Consider the following 18,553-nt stretch of genomic DNA (forward strand, 5'->3'; position numbering starts at 1 on the left):
TCCTCCTGCGGCTACATAGTTGCGTATCGCGGTGTCAATTGCACATGCTGCCATGTGGTAGGTGTCAATTTCTCCATAACTTGAGCCAAATCCTTGCGATTTTACAACACCTTTATTTGAAGAAAGAACAGGCCTTGAGACAATAGCTTCGCTGCACATTCTTCCCTTGCCTTGCAGTGGTTTTAACACTGACGATCCTTGAACCTCATGATCATATTGCACCACTATGAACTCTTTACTGCAAATGTTTGGTCTGCTTAACATTTCTTTTAATTCAATTTCTAAAGAAGGCGAACTTGTTGTCATTCCAGCGCGTGGCGCTGGAAGCCCCTTAGACCACGGCTTTGTCTGTAAATGCATTTTAGGATTACCATCATGCAGAAATTCAGTTCCGATATCCATTATTACTGTCCCTTTAGGACATTTAACAACGGCTTTACCACTCTCATTAAACTCTCCAATCACACAAACCTCCACATCATGTTTTTTCATGATTTGCTTGAACATAGGGAGATTTTCTTCTGGCACTGCTAAGGTCATTCTCTCTTGTGATTCTGATATCCATATTTCCCACGGAGCCATACCATCGTTTTTAAGGAGAACCTTGCTCAAATCAACTTCAAATCCGTCTTTTCCCATTTCACCAATAGACGACGACAGCCCACCGGCTCCATTGTCCGTTATTGCATTATAAAGACCAAGATCTCTTGCTTTTATGACGGCATTGGATAGTTTTTTTTGTGTTATGGGGTCACCAATTTGCACAATTGTTGAAGGGCTGTTTCCCGACAAAGCCTCTGAGGAAAACGTTGCGCCGTGAATTCCGTCCCTTCCAACTCTTCCACCAATAATTACGATTTTATCGCCATTTTTTGGTCCTTTAATGTGTGAAGGTGCGTTATTTATGTTGCGCGGAATAATTCCGACACTGCCAACAAAAACTAACGGCTTGCCACAAAATCTATCGTCAAAATATACCGATCCAAGTTGCGTTGGAATACCAGAGCAATTACCAGCAACATTAACACCGTGGATCACTTCTTTCATTATATATTTTGGCGGTAAGATCTCATCAGTGCGCTCTTTGTCCCTATAAAACTTGCCTTTTGCTTCTTTGGCAAAGCAAAAGTAATAGGTATTCATTATAGGCTCCGCGCCTTTCCCGAAACCCACTATATCGCGATTAACTCCAAGCACTCCAGTCATTGCTCCACCAAACGGATCAAGCGCCGAAGGGCTATTGTGAGTTTCAACTTTATCTACAATTAAGTAATCGTCATCAAAAATTATTCCTCCGGCGTTGTCGGAAAAAACTGACACGCATATGTCAGAATTTATCTCACGCGTTGCACGCTTAATATAATGCTCATATAGGCCGTCTTTTATTTCATCAATGGGAGAGGAGAAAATGTTATGCTTGCAATGTTCAGACCAAGTCTGTGCCAGAGACTCAAGTTCAATATCATATGGATTTCTACCGAGTTTTTTAAAGTAATCCTTTATAGCTCTCATTGCTGCCAGCGAGAGCCCTAAAGTGCCGTTACCATCGATTCCATCTCTGCTGATTTTCTCAAGTTCTTGGTCAATTACATTTAAGTTAACAGATTTGGCTTTGCCATTAATGGTGTCATTTGAGTAGCTGACACTGGAATCTACATCTTTTTTCTGGATCCCAGTGTCTGGGCACTGGGATGACAAGTAAGAGAGCGCTGAAGAGTTTGCTTTGTATTTACCATAATATTTCCAGCTATAGTTATTATTTTCTTTACAGATAAGTGTGCAATACTCAGTGATAGGGTTGAATTCTTGTTTTATATCATCTTCAGTTGCTTGACTTAGAATCAATTTTGAACTTCTTGCTTTTATACAAACATTTTCATCAATGTAGTCCTTGTTTATTAAATATTCTCTAACAATTTGTTTCGCTGTGTTGCCTACATTGTCAGCCATGCCAGGTAAAAAGCTTATCTCCAAGCCCCACTTTGCTTGTGGTTCTATGAAGTTATATTGAACTTCTTCAAGGTTTTCATTGTAGGAATAATAACGGCAGTCTTGTATGACTTTATTATAAAATAGCCCACAAATTTCTTCATGTAATTTTGATGGTAATTCTTTGCTTATGTAAATCAAGTAAACATTAACTACCCTTCTGCGGCCAACTTGTTCACATTTATTTAAAACTTCTATTCTGATGTTTGCCATGTAATATTGTGAAAGACTTTAATATATCATAGCATAAGAAACTGCGAGCACATTTATATTTTAAATAATTTCTATACAATAAAAGTATTGTATTAATTGTTACTGTTAGTGGGAAGAGTTTTTACTGTTAATGTGGATGAATCCCTTTTTGATGTGCTGGTTCAGCACATATTTTCTGAATATGAAAGAGAAAAAATTCCCGAGATAAAGGTCATACTTCCTTGCAAGAGGGATGTGATAGCGCTACTCAATGCATTCAAGAATTATAACGCTGAAAAATGCATAATTTTGCCAGAGATAGTTTCGCTAGAGAACATTGATGAGGAAGATTTAATATTAAATCTTGATAGAGTTAAAGTTATAAGTCCAATAAAAAGGACGCTGCTACTCATTCAATTCATATTGGAATGGAATAGAAAAAATAATGATAATTTCCCAATTGATTTAGCTTATAGCCTGCCATCATTGCTTGATAAAATTCAGTATACCCAAATGGCAGAGTTCGATGAACATTCAAAAAAAATAGAAAGTTTCATAAATTTACTTATTGAAACATGGAATAAAATTTTAAAAGATTTAGGAGTAGTAGATATATTAGAACATAAGAGTGATTACATAAACAGTATGATAACCTCTTTACAAAAAGACCAACATATAATCTTTGTTGGAATCGGAAAGGATAAGTCGTTAATTAAGGCTATATATGACCTGCCGTTTGGAGAAATAATTTTGCCTAACCTGAATTTGAAAATTAAAGAGAAAGACTGGAAATTGCTTGATAAAAAACACTATCAATATTGTTTGAAAGATCTGCTCGATTATTTAAATGTAGATAGAAGGGATGTGAGTTTTCTGCCAGAAGCGTGTTCTCCAGTGCTCCGACACTGGGATCCAGAAAACTTAACTTTAAATGAACGCACCAGGTGGCTGTACAATAGAAACTGGATTCCAGTGTCAAGCACTGGAATGACACCATCTACTACTCAAATTACCTGCAAATTACAATGTTCGTACACTAAAAATCAGAGGGCTGGGATGACAGGAAGTCCTGAGCTAGATTATGTCTTTGATACAACTGCCGATCTAAGCAAAGTTAGTAGTGGACATATTGGCAATATTGAAGTCATCACTTGTGATTCCAGAGAGGAAGAAGCACAAGTGACATCATTAATTATAGAAAATGAAGGTTATGAAAACGTTTCTTTGGTTGTCTTTGATAAATTACTTGCAGCTCGTATAGCATGTTTATCAAGGCAACACAGTGCCATACCGGAAAATTATCCTTATATAACGCTTCTACTTTATAGTATCGAAGTTTTGACCTCAAATTGGAGCAGTGTGGCATTACTTTCGCTCCTTAAACATAGGCTAGTGACTTTTGGTTACACTCAAGAAGAGTACTCTCGGATTTTATCTGAATTTGAAATAGAGATATTACGCAACTTTAGTACAAATGGCCTGAGCGATATTATAAATGCTATCAATGCTCATAAAAAGCTAAAACATAAAGAAGATATATTACTTATTATCAGTAAGTTAGAGATTATATTTAATCCTTTACTTAACATTATAAATTGCCCTATTTCTGATGTGGTGGCAACTCATTTGCAGTGTATTAATGTGCTATCTGGTATAAATTTTTCAGAGCTAAATAGTGAAATAGGTAATTTCACCTGTAATTTCTTGAATGCATGTGAGGGTATAGAAATTAAGTGCTCCTTAGAGTTATATAGCCAAATTCTGACCTTATTTTTAGAGAAAGAGTTTTTCTCTGTAGCAAGTGACTTGAATAAATTCAGCTTATATCACAACAAAGTTGTAATACTCGCTGGATTTAATGAAGCGCCAAGCTTTCAAAGTCCGCTTTTGAATGCACTTACGAGAGAAAAATTTAACCTTCCTTCTGCGCAAGAAGAGCAGGGGTATTTTTTTTATACTTTACACAATTTGTTTTGTGCAAGTAAGGTTTATATTACAAGATCGCTAAGCCATAGAAAACCAATTCTATTGCAGCGTTTGGAAATTCTGCTTAAGGAGGGGAAACAGCCGTATCGTGATTGGCTGAGGGTATTAAATACGCCTGAATGTACTGTTCCATGTACTCAGCCTATGCCAAAACCTCAAACCGAAGTTAGAAAAGAAAAAATGCAGGTGATGTCTTGCAGTGCAATAGAAAAGCTAATCCGCAACCCTTATTCATTTTACGTTGAATATATACTGGGCCTTAAACAATTAAGAGACTTGAATTTTAAGCCATCGATATTGGAATTTAGCACTATGGTACACAACATTCTTGCAAGATATTTACGCAACAAAAAATCTCCAATGAGCATTGCACGAGAAGCATTTTCGACTAGTCAGTTTAATTTTTCAAATATGTGGTGGGTAAGACTACAAAAGATAATTCAATCTTTTGTCGAATTTGATGAAACTCGAAGCAATTATGTTGAGTTGGAAAAGAACTTTTCCTGTCCGATATTTCATATTCCAGCGCGTGACACTGGTTCTTGTGATCAGTATGAAACTGCTTGGATGACAAATAGGCCACAAGAAATCTTACTGACAGCAAGATGTGATAGAGTTGAGTATCTACCAAGTGGGCAAGTAGCAATTATAGACTATAAACTTGGTTCACCACCTTCCAATGAAGAAGTGATGTCGGGGTTTTTTCCGCAATTAATTTTGCAAGCTTTAGCGGTAGAGTATGTGACCGGAAGGGAAGTCTCAGAACTTGCTTATTGGAAACTTGATTATGATAAAATAAAAGTTATTTCTTTGCGAGATTATAGACAAAAAATGCAAGAATTTCAGAATGATCTGCCAGATTTTTTATCTAATTACACAGGCCGACAATTTCCAACTTTTTTTTTCCTCCACGCATAATTTTACCTGCTCCATAATCTTTAGGCTCCCCTGAACCAAAGTCCAGAACAAACATAGGTTCTATCACCCACCGTTTCCGCGGTACACCTAAGAGAAGAAATTGATCAAATTTTACCATATATTGAATTATGTAGGCCGTGTAATGGCTATGACCATCATTGTTTCCAGTACATATCATTTTTGAAATGTATGTGTACCAACTAAAATTAAAAAATGGTATCTAGCAGTTACCATATCTTTGGAATACTCATCCAAAGTTGAAATCTCAGATTTTCTACGTTAATTTTTGGTCTTCTATGATTTTTCCCCAAACATTTTTCTATGGAAGATTTTTATTTTCTTATTGAAATCAGTAGATCATACCATGTTTTAATTTTGGATTTAAGGAAAAACTCGAAATAATTTTATTGAATTTAATATAAGTGGTTCAACAATATTTTCTTCAATTAAATTGGAGTTTTTAATCTCATATTTTCAAAAAGTCATGGCTATCTAAAACTGTTTCTATATTCAAAACGTATCTATTGCAGGTTCAGCTTGTTTAGTAAAGCTTTACAGAAGTTGTAGATAGCCATGACTTTTTGAAAATATGAGATTAAAAACTCCAATTTAATTGAAGAAAATATTGTTGAACCACCTATATTAAATTCAATAAAATTATTTCGAGTTTTTCCTTAAATCCAAAATTAAAACATGGTATGATCTACTGATTTCAATAAGAAAATAAAAATCTTCCATAGAAAAATGTTTGGGGAAAAATCATAGAAGACCAAAAATTAACGTAGAAAATCTGAGATTTCAACTTTGGATGAGTATTCCAAAGATATGGTAACTGCTAGATACCATTTTTTAATTTTAGTTGGTACACATACATTTCAAAAATGATATGTACTGGAAACAATGATGGGCATAGCCATTACACGGCCTACATAATTCAATATATGGTAAAATTTGATCAATTTCTTCTCTTAGGTGTACCGCGGAAACGGTGGGTGATAGAACCTATGTTTGTTCTGGACTTTGGTTCAGGGGAGCCTAAAGGTTATGGAGCAGGTAAAATTATGCGTGGAGATTTTTTGCTGTTGGCCTGTGTTATTTAAGTAATTCCACACCCTTTATTGCCTCTCCATATTTTGATAAATTCCTGAGATTTAACAGCTATAAACAGCTAGAAAGGGTAGGAGAGTGGTTGTAAATGGTGTCATCCGAGTAGCTGACACTGGGATCACCGCGAACCGTCATACCGCCACGAACCGTCATATCAACTATGTTTTTTTTAAATTTTTTGAATTTAGTTTTATTACAACTCTTGTTTATAATTTTGTATTTTTATTCAATTAGAAAATGCATTTTTGACAATAAACACCCTAATTTATCATAGAAAAATTTTATATCAAACAACAGTTACTGCTTAGATTTTATGGTTTGTGCTTTAAGTGTGTGTGGACGCACATATTCGTTAACTTATTTCCTATGCAGATTTTTTTAATTCATATTAACTGCTTCTTTAAGCCTGGCATTAGCAATAACCATAATTTTACGCATTAGAGCTTACCATCTTCTTCTTACCACTTTCAATGAGCTTGGAATAAAATGCACCAAGTGCAGATTTGAGCAGCCATTGCAGCCGTTAGTACGAACATTGCTTCTACCGCCTGTTATTCTTCGATAACCAATAGCTTTTCCACTTTCTTTTGGATGCGCCAGCAAGACTTGCTACTTCTTTTCTGTTTAAGTAGCCAAGCTCTGGCATTAAACACAGAAAGTCTTGAGATAACTTTTCCAGGAACTGTTTTAAGGATTTTTTGACGTTGTTGTAACTCACGGCTTTCATCAATAATTTTTTGTATAGTATTATTGAGTTCATCTATTTGACTATTAAAGAATCCGATAGTTTTTTGACAACTTTCTTTTATATGGTCGTTTTCAGGTGCTTCCAGTCTACATTTTTCCTGAGTTCTCATTTGCGTAATGTCATCACGACGTTGACAAAGTGCAACCAAGGTTGATTGTTTTTCAGAAGTGGGGAGAGAGAGTTCCATGACGCATATTGAGCAAGAGCCCTTGCATCTGATTTATCGGACTTTGCTAAAGTTCCGTGTGACAAGATGAAGCTTTTTACTTTACGGGTATTAGCTCGATGTACAGCGATATTCTTGTCAATAAGAAAATGCGATAAACCAATTTCCTGTATTTTCTAAAGTTACTAAAGAATTAGGTAAGATATCTGAAAACTTTTTAAACAATTGTTGCCAACCAGAAGCATTATTATCAAATTCGACAACACTCTTCTGTGTGTGAACCGCAATAACATTTTTAAATTTTCCGATGTCAATACCAATAAAATTTTGATAAGATGTAACCATATTAATAACCTCGATAGTTTATTGATTTAAGATTGTAAACGGGTGCATACATATGTCCCATGCAACTATTCAAACGTATCGAGGGATAGCCTTGATATAAACGGTTGTCAACGCCGCGTCGGTCGCACACGCCCGCTATTCCTATAGTGAGTAGTTCCCTCTTGTTTCTTTTATAACATATTTGTATCCGTTCAGCGGAGTGGCAGAATAAGGTAGACAAGGTGATCTAAAAAGATAATCATAGAGCAAAAGTGAAATAATATGGTAAACCTTTTAGAACTTTGCAAAAATTTACAGCAAAAAATAGAAAGGTTAGAAGCAAAAATAGAAAGATTGGAAAAAGAGAATGAAAGTTTAAAAGCAGAAAATAAGGCTTTAAAGATAGAAAATGCTGAGTTAAGAGAAAGACTCGGTTTAAGCTCAAAAAATTCATCAATACCAAGTTCCAAAGAGTTGTATAAAATAAAAAAGAATAAGCCGAAAAGCGAAAGGAATATTGGCGGTCAGGTTGGTCATAAAGGAAGTTTTCGCGCCAACATGGATGCAGATAAAGTAGTAAAGATAGAGTTGCCTAATACTTGCGAATGCGGAGGAGAAATTGCAATATGTGAAAAACCATATATTCATCAGAAAGTTGATCTTCCAGAAATCAAGCCTTATGTAGTGGAATATCAGTTAGAACATGGCCGTTGTCGGAGATGCGGAAAGAGAAGAAGTAGCAAGTTACCGGAAGGTGTTACGCCAGATACATTTGGTCCAAGGGTTAAGTCAATAATTGCAGCGTTCAGCGGATTCTACAAAAATTCAAAACGCGAAATAGCGAGTGTCGTAAATGATATCTTCAATTTGAACATAAGCGTCGGTAGCATATCAAATACTGAACATAGAGTTGCTTCAAAATGCAAAAAAATGTATGAGCAGATCGAACAAGAGATAAGTAGGAGTAAAGTTCTACATATTGATGAAACGAGCCATTATAACAAAGGTAAACTCGCTTGGTGTTGGATGTTTGCAAGCAATACGGCAAGTTTTGTAAAATTTACAGAGTCAAGAGGAATGAAAGTTTTACAAAATAGTAAATTCTGCAATCGCAATAGCTTGGTAATAACTGACAGGTATGCAGCATACAATTATTTTGCCGATAAAAACAGGCAAATCTGTTGGGCACATTTATCAAGAGATTTTGAAAGATTAGCACATAGTTGGAATATTGAAGTTAAAGTTCTGGGTTGTTACTTGAGAAACGTGGCCACTGAATTATTTGCACTAAAAAAAGCTTTACTAAAAAGTGAGATAGATGTTTTGAGGTTTGTCAGACGTGCCAGAAAATTAAGAAAACGTACAAAGTATTACTTGAAGGAGATATCTCGTTTACCTGAAGCAATTGGAGCCTCTCGAGTTGCAAAAAATGTTCTGAGATCTGAAAGAATGATGTGGAAATTTTTAGATGACCCAGAAAATATTCCGCTGACAAATAACCACGCTGAACGGCAAATTCGGCATTATGTCGTTTATCGCAAAAACTCATATTTTACACAATCAAAGCGGGGAAATACATTCCTTGAGCGGATAATTTCATTATACTTAACTTGGAAACAAAGGGGTCTCAATCCTTTCCAAAATCTCCTATCTATTGTTTCTTAAACCACTCTCCTGAACGGATACCATATTTTACACAATCAAAGCGGGGAAATACATTCCTTGAGCGGATAATTTCATTATACTTAACTTGGAAATAAAGGGGTCTCAATCCTTTCCAAAATCTCCTATCTATTGTTTCTTAAACCACTCTCCTGAACGGATACAAAGCTGTTTTTACGATAAATTACGTACCGTCTAATTTGCCGTTCTGCAAGGTTGTTGGTTGTTTCTATCACTTCAGGTTTTCTTAAAAACTTCCACATCATATCCTCAGACCGTAACATCTTAGCGGCCATTCTTGAAGCTTGAGTGCTATTTACAACCCTCGTCATTTTACGCAAAAAATGTTTTACCCTTTTCCGAATTTTTCGCATCAGTCGATAAAATCTCAAATTATCTATCGAATTGTGTTTTTTTTCCTTGTCTACTACAAACACCTTATTGCTGAGCGATTTTAGTGCTTGGCCAGTTTTGCTCACTTCAACATTTTTACTATGGGCAAATCTCTCAAAATCTCTTGCCAAATGTGTCCAACATATCTGTCTATTTTCACGATTGAAGTAATTGTATACAGCGTATCTATTGCTCACAACTATGCCATCATATTCTGGCAGTAAACTCTTCAACACCTTCTTACCACGAGACTCGCTTACCTTCAAAAGTGTCAACGCTTTGTTCGTTATTACCCAACTCCAGCCTCTCTTTCCTTGATTTCTGTGTCCTGTTTCGTCTATATGCAAATATTCGCTTCCTTGTAACTCTTCCTTCATTTTCTCATATTCAGATGCACACTTCTTCGATGCCCTGCGTTCAGTATTTGAGACTAAACCAAGGCTTATATTTAGATTAAAAATACTGCCTAAAATTTGCTGTACCTCTCTTTTTGAGTTAATAAAAAAGCCGCTAAGGCTGCTTATAATTGTTTTAGCATTAGATCCTAGAAGATCTCTTGCAACACCTTCGGGTAAATTTGCTGTAATTCTTTTATTACATACTCTACAATGTCCTCTTTGCAATCTGTACTCAGTTACAGTTGGCTTAATTTCTGGCAATTCTGCCTTCTGATGAATAATTTCATCTTCTAAAGTAACCTTACCTCCACACATACAAATCGTATCAATTGTGCAGCTCACTACCTCGTCTGCAGCCATTAATTCACGCTTATGCCCCTTATGTCCTGGCTGACCTCCTGGTTTTTTATCACTTTTCTTTTTTGCTTTCTTACGATATATATCTCGTGATGGTGGCAGCGATGAATTTTGCGAATTTAAGCCCAATTTGTCTTGTAATTCAACTATTTTTGCTTTCAAGCTGTCATTTTCTCTGATCAGCGCTTTTATTTCTTCCTTGAGATTAGCGTTTTCTGCTACAATCTTTTCTTGCAGCACTTTTGTCATTTACCCATTCCATATTTAGCTTCCTATTTCTTTACACTTTTATATTTACTTTGTAAATCACCTTATCTCTGTGAGCGATTACGGAAATTCTTGGCTTTTTAGAAGAACCAATTTCTGGCTTGTTTTCTCCAGTATTTGCCCTTTTTAGAAGTGAAGCTCTGCCTAATTCTTGAATAATACCTTCGTTATTAAGACTTTTAGCAATATCTAGTGGCATTTTACCTTTACTATTCTTGATTTGTATTGCTCCATTTTTGACAAGCAGCTTAACTACTTTAGGTTCCTGTTTGCGAACAGCCGCATGTAACGGTGTATTTAACTCATAATTAGCGTCCTGAAAATTAATGTTCGCTCCTTTCTTCAAAAGATCTTCAATGTCGTTTGATTTTTATTTTTCTGAGGTGCTACTCTTAACAATTTTTATCAACTCCTCATTAAGATTGGCTTGACTCATAATATCATTATAGTCAGAAGAATGAGAGCTCCTATGTTTAAAAATATAGCTTACCTCTTGATTTTTAGCTAATTCATATGGCTCTTTACCCTCATTATTTTTGATATCACTTCTTGCTTGTTTATCTAGAAGTAGCGATACAAGTTTTTTGTTATTTCTGGAAACAGCAATATGCAAAGGTGTATCACCTTTATTGTTTTTAGCGTTAACATCTGCCTTCCATTCTTGCAGTAATTTTCTAACTATTTCTTTTTTATCCCTTTCAACAGCATAGTGTAAAGGTGTATTATCTTTATTATTTTTATCAATGATGTTAAGCTTTACTCCTGCTTTTAAAAGATCTTGTACTTTCTGCAGGTTGCCATTTCTTATAGCAGAAAATAGCTCTGTATTTTTCTCTCTTTCACCATCACTATCAAACCTACGATAACGTTTAAGTTCAGAAGATTTATAAGCTTGTCCTATACGTTGTACTTTCTCTAATATTTTGGAAGCTTCTGAATTATTTTTTTCTTTTTCTAAGTAATCTATTGAACGCTCCACTTTGAGCATAAATTCCACTGCCTATTTTATATAGAAACCTATATTAGATTTGATTATATGCTAATGAATAACATTAGCAATGCAAGTAGTTTTTATGCATACCTCTTTAGGTTTTACAGAATAGGCAGTTAGAGTAGAAAAACAAGTTTCAAAATAATATAAGACCTGCTGTAAAGTAAATCAGATTTTTTTTGAAAATAACTACCGTAAAAAACAGCAGCTTTCCTTTTGCAACAGGTCTATAGAAGTTGTAATTATAACAAGTAACAAATTTAACTCTATTTTTAGAGAATCTATTTGGATTCACTCTATTTCTAGGTGTCTTTCAAACTGTGTAACTAACTGCTTTACGTTTACATGTGTAATTAAGAGAGCTTTCACAAGGCTCATGATCAAACTGCTACTTTGCAGGATTTTCTAGAGATCTTTTATTTCTCATAAAGGATGACTGAGCTTGGGAAGCAACTTTTAATGGATTTTTCTTTATACCAACATCTGATTGTGCTGCTATAATGGCACTACTTTTAGCGGGTTGCATACCTACACATTCTCTTGCTTGGTTTTGCTCAAAATTTTCCACTGTTGCTTTTACTTTACTTTTCATCTTGCGATTAACCACTATAACAGGCACCTCCACTTTTGGCACTACTTGTCTATAATCTTGATTCTCAGCTCTTAATGGTACTATCGATTTACTTTTAACTGATTTTTTAAGAACCGCTCCCACTATTTTTGGTTTTGCGCTTATTTTTTGATTGTTATAGCCTAGATTTTTAGACTGTGATGATAACGTAAGTATATCTTTTATCGCTTGTGATTCTTGTTTAACTTCTTGAACGGTAAAGGATGTTTTCTTTTGTATTTCTTATAATTCCAATAGAATTTTTGTATTTGTTCGAACATAGAAAATATTTTGCATGGAGTTTTTTCTATCTTTGGTGATTTTAGTGTTGCTATTTAATTCTAACTTTTGCATAGTACTCTCAATATTTTTATATAGGAGGTACAATGCCAAAAAAGATGGAGCGTCATGCTGCAGTGCTTAGTAAGTTAAAGAGTGTTATTCAACATACAGATTCCAAGGTCATGGCTGAAAGGCGTTCAGCTATTGAAAGATGGGTAAAAACTTACATTAGGCAGGTAGAATATCTTAAAGATGATAAGCTACAATTCTTATACAACATATTTCGCGATGAAAGTTGTTGGTCAGGTACGAGATTGAACAATACAATCTTAGGACAGAGGTTTACTGAAGAAAAAATAGGCGAAATAAAGAACCCTCTTCCTATATATGATATGGCATGTCGATACTGCGTGATAGATAAAATTCCTTTGCTCTTTCAGAAGCAGTTTGAATCTTACAAAAGTAGCTTCTCTTCTGAAGAGATAGATGATGATGGTAAGCCTGCAACTAGCAATAACAAATATGTAAAGAGTGAGTTGTTGGGTTATATGAAGAGTCAAGACCCTGTATTTAGCTTTTGGGTTGATAAAAAATCTGGAGAATTTAAGAAGCATGTCAGCGCAACAGAAGGATTTAAGAAAGCTATAGAACTTAAGTGGAGCGAAGGAGTAGAATATTTTTATAGCCTTCTAAATGAAAAAGAAAGAGAAAGGAAAATTACTGATGCAGTTACTATATTATCCTCTGTTCAATGTGACCATAATGGTGCTGTTACTTTAGACTTTTGTCTTAGTAAAATGAGCGATCAAGCAAAAAACAAGCTGTTTAAAGATTCTGAGCTATCAAAAAAAGATAAAGGAGTGTACTCTCTCTTTAGCGCGTTGATACATCAAGGTTTTTTTGATACGATGCAAGCTATACTTCCGATGTTTAAAGATAAAATACTGGAGGATAAGATACTTTCACCTAGGAGTTATACTCTTCTTCTCTCCTCACTTTCGGACATGATGCTCGAAAATTCTGAGTCAACTATTCAAGCTAGGGAAGCTATAATGAACCTTATAAAGTGTGGTAATTTCAATAATCATGAGGGGCGTGAGGAAAAAGCTGCGGTATTTTTTTCTAATGGAAGGGTTCCGATTAAGCGTGCGCTTGCAGGATTGATTGTCGATTGGCAACTTGGTTGTACAAAAAAGGAAGAGGTGTTAAAGGTACTACAGTTTGCCAAAGAGTTTTGTGCAGTTGAAAGTTTTATGTATTTTAAAAAATCTGTTGTTGATAACCTAAAAATGGTTGGTAGGGATGGTATGAGAAAAAATATAGACTATGGTAAATTAGCAGAAAAGTTGTTTGCTGAATTAGATACGGTATCCGTGCCTAACGGAAGAGGTGATTTTGGTGGAGCTGGTGACCCACAGTCTACACTAGGAAGCACTGAAGTTAGTAGTTTTTCTGGTCGCAATAAGTAGGAGTATTTTATGCATGGGTTAGTTAGAAGTTTAATAAATGGAAATTGTGGAGAATTCACGGAAAAGTTTGAATATTTCTTGGATTCATGTCCATCTTTTCTGCATTCAGTTGGCAAAGATCACTTTTTTCCTGCGTTCTTTTTTGGCATGTTTGCTACTGCACATGATTCTGGTGTTGCAAACAATGATGAAAGAATCTTCTTTCGTTTTGATAATGATCCAGGTAGTCCTGGAAGGGGAAATCTAAAGGTTGCAATTCTAACAACTGATGGAAATAACAGAAGAGTTGTAAGGTGCTATACTATTGCTGACAGAGAGAATAGCTACGGTTCTAGGTTTAGCCAGCAGGAAAGGGAGCAGCTGGAAGGTATCCTGCGAGATGAAGAGCTTGAATGGCAAGAGTATAAAACATTTATATGGGCGGATAATCAAGGTGAAGATGAAGAAGAGGAAGCAGTAAGATGTAGGATATTTCAGGCAGGACAAGGGCCGTTTACTGGAAATCATGCATCTTATTTAACTCGTAGACATAGTTTTCAAGAGATTACCAGAACACCTGGGCTGCAAAATAATTATTTACCGGATTTGATGAATCAGCTAGAAAGTGATGATGCAGATGATGTACACGACACTACTGAGGAAGTGTTTCAGCATATTATTGGTGTCTACGATAGATATAGTCAGGCATTGGACTTCTATGGTAGAGAGTCTGACTATCATGGTTTTGTTTCCGGTGTTTTGATGCATTTTAGATATCGCAATGTAGCCAATATTTACCTTGAGCTGTTTGTAGGTGGTGGATATGCAGATATTACTTCTATTGTACGTGGTACACAGAGGTTAATTAATTCTGTTCCCTGTGTAACTGAACTTAAGGCAGGCAGAAGAGCAGATAGGAATGCTGGCCGTGCATTAGAGCAGGCTGGAAATTATGTTAATGGATGTCCCGTTTCATCCATATCTATTCCAACATTATCACCAAGAGCTGTCTCCGCTGGAGTGAATTTCGATTTTGGTAACCCAGGACGTTTACAGCTTGGTGTGAGGGCTTTTTTAGCAAAAGGTTCTTCTTTAATGGAAAGATTATTTGAACCTGTAGAGGATGAGGAGATTGGAGAAAATGTTAGGGATTATCTACTCCATCCAGCCTTTGGTGTACCTGCTGTACCAGGTATTAGGAATAGGGGTGGTGTTAACGCTAGAGATAGAAGAATATTTCTCTATACAAGTGGATTTGCTTTCGCAAGTATTGCATTTGCAAAAGGAACTGTGCCAATAGAAGGAAATCGTGCAATAGTAGATAAGCACTTGTTTCACTATGACGGTAATGCAAAAATGTTAGATGAGCAAAGATACAATACACAAGTAAATATTGGAGATCGTGCTTTGACTATGGTTTTGCATGTATCACGAGGTAGAGACCAGAAGGAGGAGGTGATCGTATTTCATGTTCGCCACGTATTGGCTAATCAACTTTTTCCGGACAATGGATTGGATCTATCGCGTTGGCCGAATGCTATGGTACATGAAGTGGTGTGTAATTTGACCATAAATAGAAGGACAAGAGGAGTAAATGATAATCTTGGTTTAACTGTTAATGTAGAAACATTTGACTCGCCTGCTGACTACCTGCTTGATAGAGGTAATCAGCCTTTTCAAGGTGAGCTTTTACGAATAGGTGGCGTTAGTAATGTGCATCGCGCTGCAAATGTAATGATGAATACTGGCTGGGAAAATGAAGATCCAGACAGTCATGAACGGTTTTACCAAGCAATTTCCAACGTGCTAAATCCACCCCAGCCAAATAATGCAGGACTCCAATCATTAGCATGGGTAGTGAACAGAGATAATGCTAGAGAAGCTGGGTTTCATGCTGCATTGCATGGATTATTTTACACTTGCGATAATCCTGCTAGGGTAGTTAGTGAATTTCAGGTTGGAGGAGGAGGAAAGTTAGACTTAGTATTGTCACGAGCTATAGGAAGGATGGGAGGTACTTATCCGATTGGAACAGAGCTAAAGTTTGCTGCCACTGAAGCAGACGTACAAAATAGAGAAGAAGAAGCAGATGAACAGGTGGAGGGTTATCTGCAGAGTAGAGGGTTTGATCGCATTACTGATGGAGATAAAATGGTTTTCTCGTATGCCGTATTTAATGATCAAGCGCCAGCACCAGCACAAAATGTCCCAAATACCCTTATAGCAGTTAGTAATGTTCTACGCATAAAAGATAACTTAGGAATTGACACTGTGGACGACTTTCCTTATAGATAAAAGGGATTATTGAGAGTTTAATTGTCTGTCATAAATAGCAGACGCCGTCTTGTCAGTCAACAAAAAATTTATAAAAATTGTCTCATTGCCTAGGCTGTATTGTAAAACTAAAAAATACTTCCAACTCACATCCTGTATAGCGGATACAGATTATAGTTATGTTGATAAGTAAATTTCTGCTGTCTTGTATATATAAAACTAATTTACTTATCAACATACCAATTACATTCAATGAATTTGTGTAAGATGCCATTTTACATAAGATAGAATGGAAGCATTTTTTGATTTTAAAGTACTAAACCTTCAGTTAACCTCCTGGCCCTGTAGTTTTTGATATGGTCAGGATCAAAAGCCTTTTTTGATCTTAAAATACCAAAACAATATGAAGTAACTTACGCATTGCAGACCCAACTATGGCCATATTATGCTTACCCTTTTCCTTTAATCTCTGGCAAAAGCTCATAATAATAGGATTGTGATTCTTAGCTACTATGGCAGGAAAGAAAAGTGCCTTACGTAATGGTTGTGAACCGGATTTACTTAATCTGGGTTTGGCATATACAGATGAACCTGATGTTATATTTCTCGGTATAACTCCTGCATATGCTGCCAATTGTCTGGCATTTCTAAAAACTTCTATGTCAGGAACCTCAGCTAAAATAGCTACTGCTGATTCCTCTCCTATTCCTGGAATAGTCAGTAGAAGTTGAAAATTTTCCAACAACTCTTTGTGTTGCTTTAATAGTTCACGTACGGAGTTTTTTATTGTTTCTATTTTTTGAGCTATATTCATTGCAAGGTCTTCCCAAGCATTTGCAACTTCTTTGGGCAGTCTCTCTTTTTTTTCTAAGTGGTTATTTACTAATATCAATTCATCTTTTAACGCAACCGAGCAACGATAAAGATGTTTTAATTTTTTCAGTTCAGGAGAAGGTGGTGTCCAACGAGTAGGTTCCTGTCTTTGGCAACAATCAGCAATAATTTCTGCATCAGTCTGATCATTTTTTTGCCGTGTAAGCTTACTTCTTGCGTAGGATTTTATGCAATAAGGATTTACAACACTAACAAAATGTCCAGTATTGTGTAGAAATTCAGCCAAAGCTTCACTATAACAACCGGTAGCTTCCATGCAGGCTTTTACTTGTTCTACATTATGTTTTTGTAGAAAGCTCAGTAAACCTTGAAACCCATGATCATCGTTCTTAAAGCTCCTTTTCCTAGTTTCACGTTTTCCTTTTTTACTTATAAATGAGAGAAAAACATCAAAGCGATCTTTTGATACATCTATGCCAAGAAAGTTGTTGATCATATATAACCCCATACGTTACCATTAAAAATGAAAAGTAAGGCTAACCTTGTTAATACAGAATTAGAACCATTTAGGTCTTTCTAAGACGCCGTCCAGCCTATACTTTTGAGAGGGAGCTCTTATCTGCAAAACAGATTTTATATCTAAGGTTTATATCAGAGTTCCTCCCTTCTCCAACTAATGCTTAAGCTTAAAACATTAGATGCTTTTTTCAAGATACAAGGTTTATAGTTAGAATTGGTTGATAGTGTTATATTGACTACTTCATTTTGTAACCAGATCGGCTTTATTGAGTAGTGGATTACAGATGGGCAGGCAAAAAAATCCGTGTAGTAAGTTCAAAATCAATGTCGGAGAATTTTATAGAAGTGTCAAGTTGAAGTTGATGTGGAAGGAAAGAGACTATAAATTCTGCTATGTTGATTGCTTAACACTCTGAATCAAGGTTGCAAGTTTACTATCCTATCAGGCATCTTTATTAGGTTAAAAGAAAGTTTATGTAAACACCTGAACTTACTACAAAAACTCAAAAATTGCAAAATAATAAAAATATTATATTAAAATCAGCTTGACTCATATTATATATTGTACATAATATATCAAGCTAGGAGGAAAATATGGTTATTGCTGAAGCTATCAACGGGCAAAGTAAACAAGCGAGCAAAAAGCTAGAAGAGAAATTAAGTCCTGGACAAGAGTGGTCAGAAACAGACAAACTATTGGATGAAGAGTACGAGTTAATTAAAAAATATTTATGGGTTCCATCTGAATTAAATGGAGGTAGATCTCTAGTTGATGGTCAATGTTCATTTGAGGAGCTGGTGTGTATATGGCTTGCTCATACAACAAATTTGAACGAGAATCAAAAAAAGTTAAATAAAGAATTACTAAAAACTCTTAAGGGTATAGGTTCTTATCTTCATGAGTACGATACTAAAAAACTTGAAAATTTTTTAAAAAATAACAAGGACGATCAAGATTTAAAAGTTGTTCTTAACCTTAAAAGGGGAGAGTCAGGATTAACGTTATTGCATGCTGCTTCAAGACTCAATGATGATCAGAGCGGTCCTACTTTAGTCAATTTACTTCTACAAGCAGGGGCTGATCCTAA

The sequence above is a fragment of the Drosophila ananassae genome, assembly GCF_017639315.1.
Source record: "Drosophila ananassae strain 14024-0371.13 chromosome 4 unlocalized genomic scaffold, ASM1763931v2 tig00000240, whole genome shotgun sequence".
NCBI classification, from domain to species: domain Eukaryota; kingdom Metazoa; phylum Arthropoda; class Insecta; order Diptera; family Drosophilidae; genus Drosophila; species Drosophila ananassae.